The sequence below is a fragment of the Rhinolophus sinicus genome, chromosome 1 (assembly GCF_057876585.1).
Source record: "Rhinolophus sinicus isolate RSI-liver-muscle chromosome 1, RSI-T2T, whole genome shotgun sequence".
NCBI lineage: Eukaryota > Metazoa > Chordata > Mammalia > Chiroptera > Rhinolophidae > Rhinolophus > Rhinolophus sinicus.
This window is the reverse complement of record NC_142501.1, coordinates 79,707,476-79,718,172: the sequence shown is the minus strand read 5'-3', so window position 1 is coordinate 79,718,172 and position 10,697 is coordinate 79,707,476. Positions and strand designations below refer to the sequence as shown.

General features: G+C 36.6%; 1 pseudogene; it reads left to right on the top strand.

The window, feature by feature from the left end:
- Positions 1-649: 649 nt before the first annotated feature.
- On the top strand, positions 650-8,702 carry LOC109435294 (trafficking protein particle complex subunit 3 pseudogene; annotated as a pseudogene).
- The last annotated feature ends 1,995 nt before the right edge of the window (positions 8,703-10,697 follow it).

The following is a 10,697-nucleotide window of genomic DNA, read 5'->3' as shown; positions in this document are numbered from 1 at the left end:
TAACATCATAGTATTCCTCAAAGCTCAGGACAGTGAAGCCCATTCCAAAATTAACAGCACTTTATAAAGCATTGCACTGTAGTGCTAAGAAAAATGACTAGAGCAATAGGTGTCAAGACCACTGCAGCAGGGGAGAGAGATTGAACTCAACTCCATGGAGGACATTAGGCAATGCGGTCAATGTGTAGACCATCTATGTTTGCTAATTGATGCTTATGAAAGTTAGGCTTCTACTCTCTTACAGAGACTGGGAGATAGAGGCCCTGTTTTTCTTGATAATTTTATTTCAAAGGGATGGCTCTCGGGCACCTGAGAAACAATTCCTGGGTCTTGGAAGATTTGTATCTGAAAGAGGCAGAGGGAGAATTTATCATTACAATTATTCTAAAGTAAATGCTCTAAGAAAAGGGAGGTCAAGAGTCTATAGTTAAGAAAAAAACTTGTCTAAAATTTTAGTTAAGTTGAGGATAATGTTAAAATTGGATTTGTATCATCTACATGTACATACCTTTGGAAGGTACATTGTTTTTCTGTATCAGAGAGGTGCATAGGTAAAGACCATGAATGATGGCAGTGGAAAGCTTTATGACCTTGTCCTAAAAGGGGCACGTTTCACATTCACTATTATTCCATTAGCTAAATGTCAGACATGTGGTCACATTCAACTGCAAATGGGGCTGTGAAAAATGTGGGTATCTGTGTGCCCAAGAAGAATATGAAGCTGGTTTGATAAACAGTCAACTAGTCTCTACCATAGGCAGACAAACATCTAATACATAATTATGCAATTCAATTACGTTATATATTCTTTCTTTATAGAAATTTATCTCATTGCTTTGTTGGAAGATTTAACTTTCCACACTACAGCATAAGGCCTTTGAGGATAATGCTTATGTCTCTTTCATGTTTGTTTTCTTAGATCCAAGAAACACACCATGTGCATAGAACTATGGTGCCCAGCAAATATTTCTTATATTAACCACTGTTGGTGAGGGGTGATATCTTGAGATGACTATGAAAATTGCTGCCTTCAATCACACTCAACTCTAACACTTATATTCCCTAAAATCTCTAAAGTTAGTATTGTTTGTATAAATTTCAATTGATGCCAGTGATGAGATATGCAGTCAATCAATCTCCTTATTTTAGAATGAATTGTGTTTACTAATTTAGATATAATTTAAAAATGAATCACTTTATACCTCAGCCAAAATTATTTTTTTAAATCATAATTGTTTGAATTTTTGTTTTGAACATTATTCTTATCTATCACTGTTCGCTAAAGCAATGGTGATGCATTACTAAATTATATAGTTTTCGATTTATTTTTCTTAAATGTGGACATTCATGTTGATCCATGATCCTATTCTCTGGGTTTTAGTTAAATAGCATCTGTCACATTTTTCTGCATTTGAATCATTAAAATGGATCTTTAGTGAAAGCCATGATTAAATAGGATTATCATCAGAATTCAAAAGCATAGAAAAAAAGCCATATATAAAACCTGTGATACTCTTAAAGGACTAAGATATCCTGGGGGAAAATTGGGTCATTATTTCATGCTTTCTATGTGGCCTGATCAAGCCTAACTCAGAATCAAATTCCACCTTTATTTCTACACCACGTTATTTTTACTACTTATTTTTACAATTATAATTTATTCTAATTGGTAATTTAACACTATATTTATGACAAAATACTAGTATTTTGATTTTACTAACAAAGAAAACTGAAGCATACAGAAGTTTTATACAAAAGCACCAAGAATTTCATTTAAAAAAATTAAAATTTAAAGATGCCCATAGTTTGACAATTGCACAGCACACTGAATCATTATCTTATCATAAATAAAATATTTTCATTTTTATGACAATTTGTTTTCCAATTTGTAAAGAATAAAGACTTTTTGGAATCCATTTTATACAGCTTGATTCTTTTTGTTTTAATATTGAGTTAATTCCATTGCATATCACATATGGGCAATTTAGTAAGAACTCTAGACAAATCGTTGAACCCCAAGATCTCAGTCTATCTCCTTGTTCCCTGTCACATGTTAGAGAATATTTATATCCTAATAACAACTTTTGTTTATATTGTGTTGGGAAATTATATTACATCTCTTCTTAGATATCCTAATATCTGACTTTTATAATCCCAGTGTGAAATAAGTCCAGCAGTTAATATTTCCATTTTGTAGATGAAAGAATGAAAGCGCAGAGGGATTCAGAAACATGATCAAAATAGCCTAGCTAGTCTGGCAGATCGTATTTTCCCAGATGACTGTAACCAGGTCCGCATACCCTTCTTACACGGGGACATTGACGTTTTTGTTATTAAGAGAAGCAAGGGTCTGTGTTCTCTGCCCCGGCATCTAGGAAGGTCCTTAGCTATAGTGAAATTGAAGCAATACGATTTCTGAAGTTAGATAAGAAAAGGTAATATCTCTTCTAACAAATGCTTGGAACTCAGCTACCATGCTGTGAGGCAGCTCAAGAGTTGTGAAAAAGGCCTTCTGTAGGTGGTATGGTCAACAGCTAACCTCAATCAAAAGACTCTTGAGGGATGAAGCATTTGAGATAACTTCACTCTCAGCTATCATCTGACAGCAATTTTATGAGAAATTCCAAATGAGAGCCCGATCAAACCCAGAACTGGGAGTGATAATAATACAATGAGTGTTGTTGTTTTAAGTCACTAAATGATGGGGTGATATGTTCTGCAGCGATAGTAACTGGAAGAACCAGTAAGTGTAGCTGAAATTATAACCTGTCTTCTGATTTTTTGTCCCAATCTTTTGGGTCTTTCCAGTACACTACACTGGATGACATGCCAAAATTTGCATGGGAAAAGTCATGTAAAATGTGAAAAATTCAGTTACCCATCAGGAAGTTATGTTACACTTTTCACAGCTTTACAACAAAATGATATAAATCATTGATGCAATGAATGATGTAAAGAGCTGGAATTATTTTCTCAGTTCTTGTAAAACAATGTAAGAGTTGGAATTTTTCCTCAGTTCTTATAGTGATAATTAATGACCTTGGGCAAATCGTTTAACTTCTCTTTAGCATTAAAATCAAACATTTGTGGCACACCTCTAACTAGCCCCTCAGGCAAGACCATTACAAGAAAATTAACTGAAAGCAAGTCTGGTTTGCTTCTGAAATATTCAATTCTTGCAGCAGCTTTGAAGAGACTATAGTGAACCAGAGAGCAGTCCCTCATTTTCGGTCCCCATTGCATGCTAATTGGCAAGCAAAACAGAACTAAAGTACTTAGAGGGCTGTAGAGATTTAGTAAAATCCTTAGGAGTTTATGATGTTTATCTTTATTCTAATTGCCTCAATCTGTTATAAATGCAACCTTCAGAATCAGATCTTAAAAAAAAAAAAGATAAAACAACTACTACTCTATAATGGTACAAATATTTACTGTTTGCTAATACAAATATCTCAAGTATAATTTACACATTTACTACACTTCTTGTTACATTTTAAAATCATTAAGGCTAAATCACGTTTGAGGCATGGTTTTGAACAAAACAAAAAATACTACAAAAAGAGAATAAGTGCAAGTTTTATTCACATTAAGTTTCAGGGGCAGTTGAAGGTCTAACACGCTGCAGAAAATGTGTTCTATATTGTCTTGTTGGATGGGTGAATTGGTTTCAGAAAGGAGAGGCTTCCTTTCCTCATTGAGCGAAATAGATAACAAACACAATTCCATATACTGGCTTGCATTTCTGTCACAGAGGGATATGTATGATGATTTCTGTGAATTCAAAATATCCTAGGTACATAAATCAAATGGCATCAATCTCCTGCTTCAAGTTGTTCAGTGGTTCTATTCCAATCACTAAACTCCAAATTCCTTAGCTAGGAATACAAATCCATCCAGGATCCTGTCTCTATCTTCTTCTATCAGCTAATCTCCTTCATCTCTCCCCATTGCTCATGGTGCTCTGCCTATATTGGTCTCCTTGTTGTTACTGTGCCTTGAACAGACCATCATTCTTTTCACTTCAGGCCATGGCTATTGCTGCTCCCTCTACCTATAACACACCTTTCTAGTCACTCAAGTCTTAATGAAAACGGTGTTTACTCAGAGGTCCTCCCTGGCACAGTCTCCAAAATAACATGCCCTTGACCTTTCCATGTCATTACCCTGTAGGGGAGGAAAGCCTTTTCCTCTATCACGTCAGGTTGAGTGGCCGGCACCCGCAAATTAAACTGACATAAGACAAGTCGATAGGGACAGGGCATATACTTTTATTAATATATGTGTTAAATTGTACAGTCCCAGCAGCCTTCACCAAAAAGAAGTAAAAAACCCAAAGAAGTGGTTAAACTGGGGACATATGCACCATTTTAACAGAGGGTACTAAATTGTAGAGAAGTGACTAGACAAAGGAAAGAGGGTTTGGGCTCGTAGGGCCAATAAATTGTGGGAAAATAACTAGGAAATATATGGAGGAAACTAATGGAAGATAGAGATTATTTCAGTAAGGTCCATTTATGCAGACTTACTTGGCATCGACTCTTTGTCTGCAGTGATAAAGTGCTCTCTTCTCTGGGGATAGGGAGGGTACCTTTCTCCACGGAAATTTATGTCCTCCTTCTAGGCAAACAGGGAGAAGATAGAAAGCTTTTTCTGAACCTGCTGTTTCTCAATTGCCTTCAGCTCAAAATAATCAATATTCCAAAGTGGCATATTTTGAGGTCGCATATTTTGATTCCCTTCACCTGGTTTATCTACTTCGGATTACTCATCTAACTTATATTGATTCTTTAATTTTGTCATCATTTCATTGTGTGACTCCTCTGGAATCAATTCAAACTCCACACAGGCAGGGGACTTCTCAGTGTTAGTCTTTTCCACTCCTGTATCCACAGCTCCTAAAACAAAACAGCTCAGGTCCTTGCTGCAGGCATTTATGTATCCCTTTGGACTTCCTCCTAACACTGTCGCCAATCTGAACATTCCCCTTGATTCTTTCTCGCTCTATTGCTTTCCTTCTCTCTCTTCTCTGCAAAGATAAATATGTTGAAAGAATAGACTCTCAGGCAATAATTTTCATAGGCTACAATTTTGACAGAAAGAATTGGAAGTTACATAATCTAGAGTGGTTTAGAGGCCACTAATAAGACTGCAATTTCTGGAGTTTCAGTACCTACCTTATATCCCAACTTCATCACTTATTAGGGGTACCTCTTGAGCCAATTATTTAACCTGTTTGAAACTCTATTTTTGCATTCCTAAAGTCAGGACAATAAGGGTTTCTGCTTCATAGGGTTTGTTGTAATGATTAATGTCCCATTGGTATGAAAAACCACATGGCCAAGCTCAGCATCACCATGGAAGAGGAACACAGGAGTGGAAAGAACATAAAACATGGTTTATTGTAAAACACTCATGTAACAGCTTACTCCATCTACCTGGGAAGCCAAGTAAAGCTGTACTGAATTGTGTTTTTTACATTTTAGTTTGGGTTAGCATTGGAAATACCCACTTATCTTGAAGACAGAAAACATATTTTCAATTCACCTTGTGTTCTAAAAGGTTAGTTGTCAACTGGACTCAAGTAGTGCTCAATTAATATTTGTCAAATAAGCTGAATGGATAAAATCCTTATACATTAGCACTCTAAAATGTGAGCTACAAATTCAATGTTAGAAGACATTCTGTGAAAAAAAGTTTTCTCTAGTCAAATTCTACAGTACATTGGTTATAGTATTTGTCCCCATACTCCATTCCTCTCTGTGTATACATCCTTTGTAATTTAACTCTTATCAAGACTTGTTTTCATCAAGAGGTGGAATATTTGTCTCTAATTCTTGAATCTGTGCTGCACTTATGACTTGCTATGACCAATAGAATACAGCGGAAGTGATGTTTTGACATTTTTAAGTGTAGGTCCAAAAGGCTTAGCATGCTTCACTTCTCTCTCTAATGTAATCTGTCTCTGCTAGACAACAAGCTCAGGCTAGCCTGCTGGAGGATTAAAGGCCATGTGAGACACAGTTAAGTTGTCCCAGCTGAGGACACTAGACCATCCAGTTCCTGGCTGAGCTGCCCACTGATGAGAGAAGCATGAACGAGCTCAGACATCAGTGGAGCCTGTTCCAGATGAGCTGAACTGCTCAAAAATCCATAGATTCAAAATTTTGGGGTGGTTTATTATAGATCAGTAGATAACTGAGCCAAATATCCTCAGAATTTACAATGCTGATAAACATTATATTAACTATAAGAAAAGAAGCTACATTACCAAAACAACAATTGAAAGCATATAATTCGGTTTAGCTAACTTTGCACAAATTATCTGGTTACAGGACTTCACCAATCTCTCCTTGTTTTTTGTTTTAATGTATTAACAGCTACATTTCTGCTTTACTAGTCCATAGAGTAACTCTGGAAACTTCTGTAGAATTCAGAAATAATATAATTTTGAGAAGATAATTTCCCAAAAAATATAAAGTGGTTGATGCTTTTATTGTTTCTACTTATTTTGAAATGATTAGTTGATTTGACTAAATCTGGTGTTGTGCAGGGCGGCCTGCGGGATCTCTGCTCCTGCTTCCCACATAAGAGCGCAGGATATGGTGAGGCCAAAAAGGAACACCCACGGAGCCATAAGTAGGGGAGTCATATTACTATATTCTCACTGGCAGCATCCGCCTCTCTGCAATCCGCTCTTGTTAGCTCAGCCATCTTCTTGCTAGCCCCCATTTTTCTGCTAGCATAGCCACAGCAGTTATATTAGTGGCCAATGGCTCACTGATTACAGCTGACGGCCAACTAGCCACAGCTGATGGCCATGCAATCACAGTTGATGGCCATTTACTACCTGAGCCAGCACCTTTCCACGTGAGGCCGAGAACCTGGAAACTGCTTTTTGGGGCTCTGTCCCCACATTTGGTCAGGTTTATTACATATATTTTCTTAAAGTACTATTTTTTTTTTCTTTTTCTGTCCTTGCTACAAATGCCCTCGATTTTCACAGTTCCAATACAAAAATAAAATAAAATACAAAAATTAGAGGCTATTTTATGCCAGGCCTATGTGAGGATTAATCATTCACACTGAGTCGTGGGCATATCTGATTAAAGTGTTCAATGTTAGATGACTTATGGGTCAATATTAAATTATACATGTAAGAAATTCCCAAAATTGCTTGACACAACTGAAGAGATGAAAAACCAGGCAAATGGAATAGAAAATAATGCTTTAGATATCGGTTGAGTGTTACAGAGCAAACTTTAATTTTCCTGTCATGCAAAAAAATGACTGCTCTATGTGCCTAATGTAAAAGTGTATGTGCTATAGTGAATACAATATTTCCTGAGATGAAATCTTTCCTGATTTTATCATGGTTTCTAGAATAAAGACTGTGAATAAAATTGTTGCTTTTTAATGTAAAGAATGTTAAGATATCAATATGCAGTTGAATTTTACATGAGAATTTAAAATTGGGTGCAATCTGGAAGGCTGAGGGGCTGCAGCTGAACTGGTGGTGTCCGAAGGGGTCGCTGACTGGACCTGTGGCAAGGCACGGTTGGGGGGCTGGCGCCCTGTCGAGTCAGAAAAACCGTGACACTAAGAGCAAGAAAATGAGCTCTGAGCTCTTCACCTTGGGGCTCTGGTCACCCAGCTTTACAAGGACTATGAAAATGATGAAGATGTGAGTAAACAGCTGGACAAAATAGGCTATAACATTGGAATCCAACTGATAGAAGATTTCTTGGCACCATCAAATGTCAGGAGGTGCCACGACTTTTGGGAAACTGCAGATGTTATTGCCGAGATGGCATTCAAAATGTTCTTGGGCATAACTCCAAGCATCACCAATTGGAGTCCAGCTGGTGATAAAGTCTCCCTCATATTGGAAAATAACCCCTTGGTGGACTTTGTGGAACTTCCTGATAACCACTCATCCTTTATTTATTCTAATCTCTAGTGTGGGGTGTTGCGAGAAGCCTTGGAGATGCTGCAGATGGCTGTGGAAGCCAAGTTTGTCCAAGACACCCTGAAAGGAGATGGTATGACAGAAATGTGGATGAGATTCATCAAGCAGATTGAGGACAATCTCCTAGCTGGAGAGGAATGACAGTCTCCAGGACTCCAGGGTAGCCAGCAGGAACACTTGTTGGAATCAGAAAGCCTCAGTGCTCCCTCTGCCCTCTAGAGCTCAGTGACTCTTTCACATGGATGTTATATATTCTTCTAACCCTGTTTCCATTTGTCATGCGGGGTGTCATGCGGGGTCTCAGCTCCTGCGCCCCACATAAGAATGCTGGATATGGCTAGGCCAAAAAGGAACACCAACAGAGCCATAGATAGGGGAGTCATACCACTATAGTCTCACTGGCAGCTGGGCAGGGAGCAAACATCCGCCAGTCCCCAACAAGGGGTCTTCCTGCACCCCAGTCTCTCTGGCGGCCGGGCGACACACACACGAAGTAGGATCCACAAAATCCACAATCTGCCATCCACTTTTCTACCTGCCAACCAATCAATCAACTCAGTCATGGCAGTTATATCAGTGACTAATTGGCTGACTGGTTACAGCTCATGGCCAACCATTCACAGCTGATGGCCATCTACTATCCAAGCCAGCACCTTTCCAGGTGAGGCGGAGAGCCTGGAAACTGCTCTCTGGGACTCTGTCCCCACACCATTCTCCATGCTAGTAAAGAGCAGATTGTGACATAGGCTATTTGCCCCACCAGTGTGCACATTCAGGAGTGAAATTCTTTGCTTTCTTTCCCTTCAGAGGGGCTGGATGTAATCATCCTTGGTTGGACTAGAAAGAGCTCAACCGTTTTACATTCCTGATTGAATTTTCCAAAGCAAAACCTACTTTGACATCATTAAGAGGCAAGCTTAGCACACCTATCCCTGGACCTTCATAAAACCATTGGCAAATGGCTGTAGGACTCAGGGTTTTGGGACAGGAAGAGTGGTGGGGAGGGGTGAGTGAGAATTGTTAGCTGTAGTGTGACACACTCTGGTGCTTGCCAGGGAAGGGGAGACTGTTGTGCTCAATACACTGACTTCTGGGAAGCCACCCAAGTTTCTCTTCCTCCCTGCTGTTTGGAGGCAAGAGCTCCTCTTTTTACAGAGGGTTCATCCTTTTTTCTTACAAATTCTTCAATAAAGACACATTCTTGAGTGAAAAAATACATAAATTAAAATGGGTTTATTCTTGTAGGTTCTTTTTGAATGGTCGTTTCTGCCATCTATCTGGGAAGCTATGAGGCTTTTCATATTTTGTGATTTAAGATCTCTTGATTTTTCAAGTTTGTATAGTAGTAAAATTTGATTTTGGATCAAAAGTCAGGTCTAAATTAATTTAACACTGAATGTTTAAAGTTAGTGGAGACAAACAGCTATGAAAGGGAATTTAAACCTATTAGCAGGGGTTTATTACTGTTAGCAGAATAATATTTGACCAAATCATTAACTTTTATTTATTTCACTTTTATTATTAATGCTTATTGCTCTAACTTGAGCCAATATAACTGGAATTGTTTTCCTGAATAAAAGAAAACAGTACATTAAAAAACATTTGAAGGAAACAGGTAATTCTATATAATATTAAAATCTACATTTAATGACTAGTGAGTTGGTAGTCTTTTCAATAGAAAAATAATGATAGATTTCAAATCTAGAAATTTATTCTTAAATATAATTAGAGCTGTGTCAAGTATTTACATACAAAATTGTCTATATAATGTTATTTACAAAAATTAATAAATGAAATACAAGGAATCATAAAAAGACTTATTGTGATATATTTAGATAATAGAATGCAAATTATCCCCAAACCCAATTGTTCAAATAATATTTCATGGTATGTGGAATTCTGATGGTACACTAGGCAGAGAAGGAAGATGATAATAAAACACTATACATAATGTAAGTCTAATTTTTAAATTGAAATACAGACACTAAATGTTTAACAGTGGTTATTCAGGATGACAGGTTCTTTTCAATTTTTTAAATTATGCATTCTTTTATTCATATTGTCTTCAAAAATATCTATTAAAATCATCACAAAATTATTTTAAAAGAGGAGTTTGAAATCAAGCCCATATATTAAAATTATAAACTAGAATTTTCCATTAGTATTTAAGCATATTTTAAGTAAGTTACATATGTTTTTCTCTAACCACTTGCTAATATTAAAAAAAAAAAAAAAGATTTCTATGCAGTGATCTCTTACAAGGAAAACCTTGTGTTTGCCAATATATATTCTTTGATTAAAAGAGAATCTCTTATATTTTGACTTATTAAAGTTTCATTAATTTGTTTAATGATTTGTTAATTTAAACATATTTTTCAAGCACTTACTAAGTACTTTAGTTTTATGTGCTATGAATACAGCAACAGCATAGCAGACATAAATCCCTATCTATTTTTGTTGAGCTTATATTTACATGACAGAATAAAAAAAGAAGAATATATTTATAGACCTCTTCTGTGCAGTTACCAATTTGGATTCATAAATGATTTAAGCTTTTTCTTTTGTGATTCAAATATGTATGACATTACTTTAGAAAACAGAGTAGAATTAGGCAAAGTTTAGTAATAAATACGAATCCAACATAACACACTTGAACCTAGACTGCCTATGTTTGAAAGGTGTTTACTATTATATAAATTTTGGCCTAAATTTGATTTCTTTCTTTAATGCA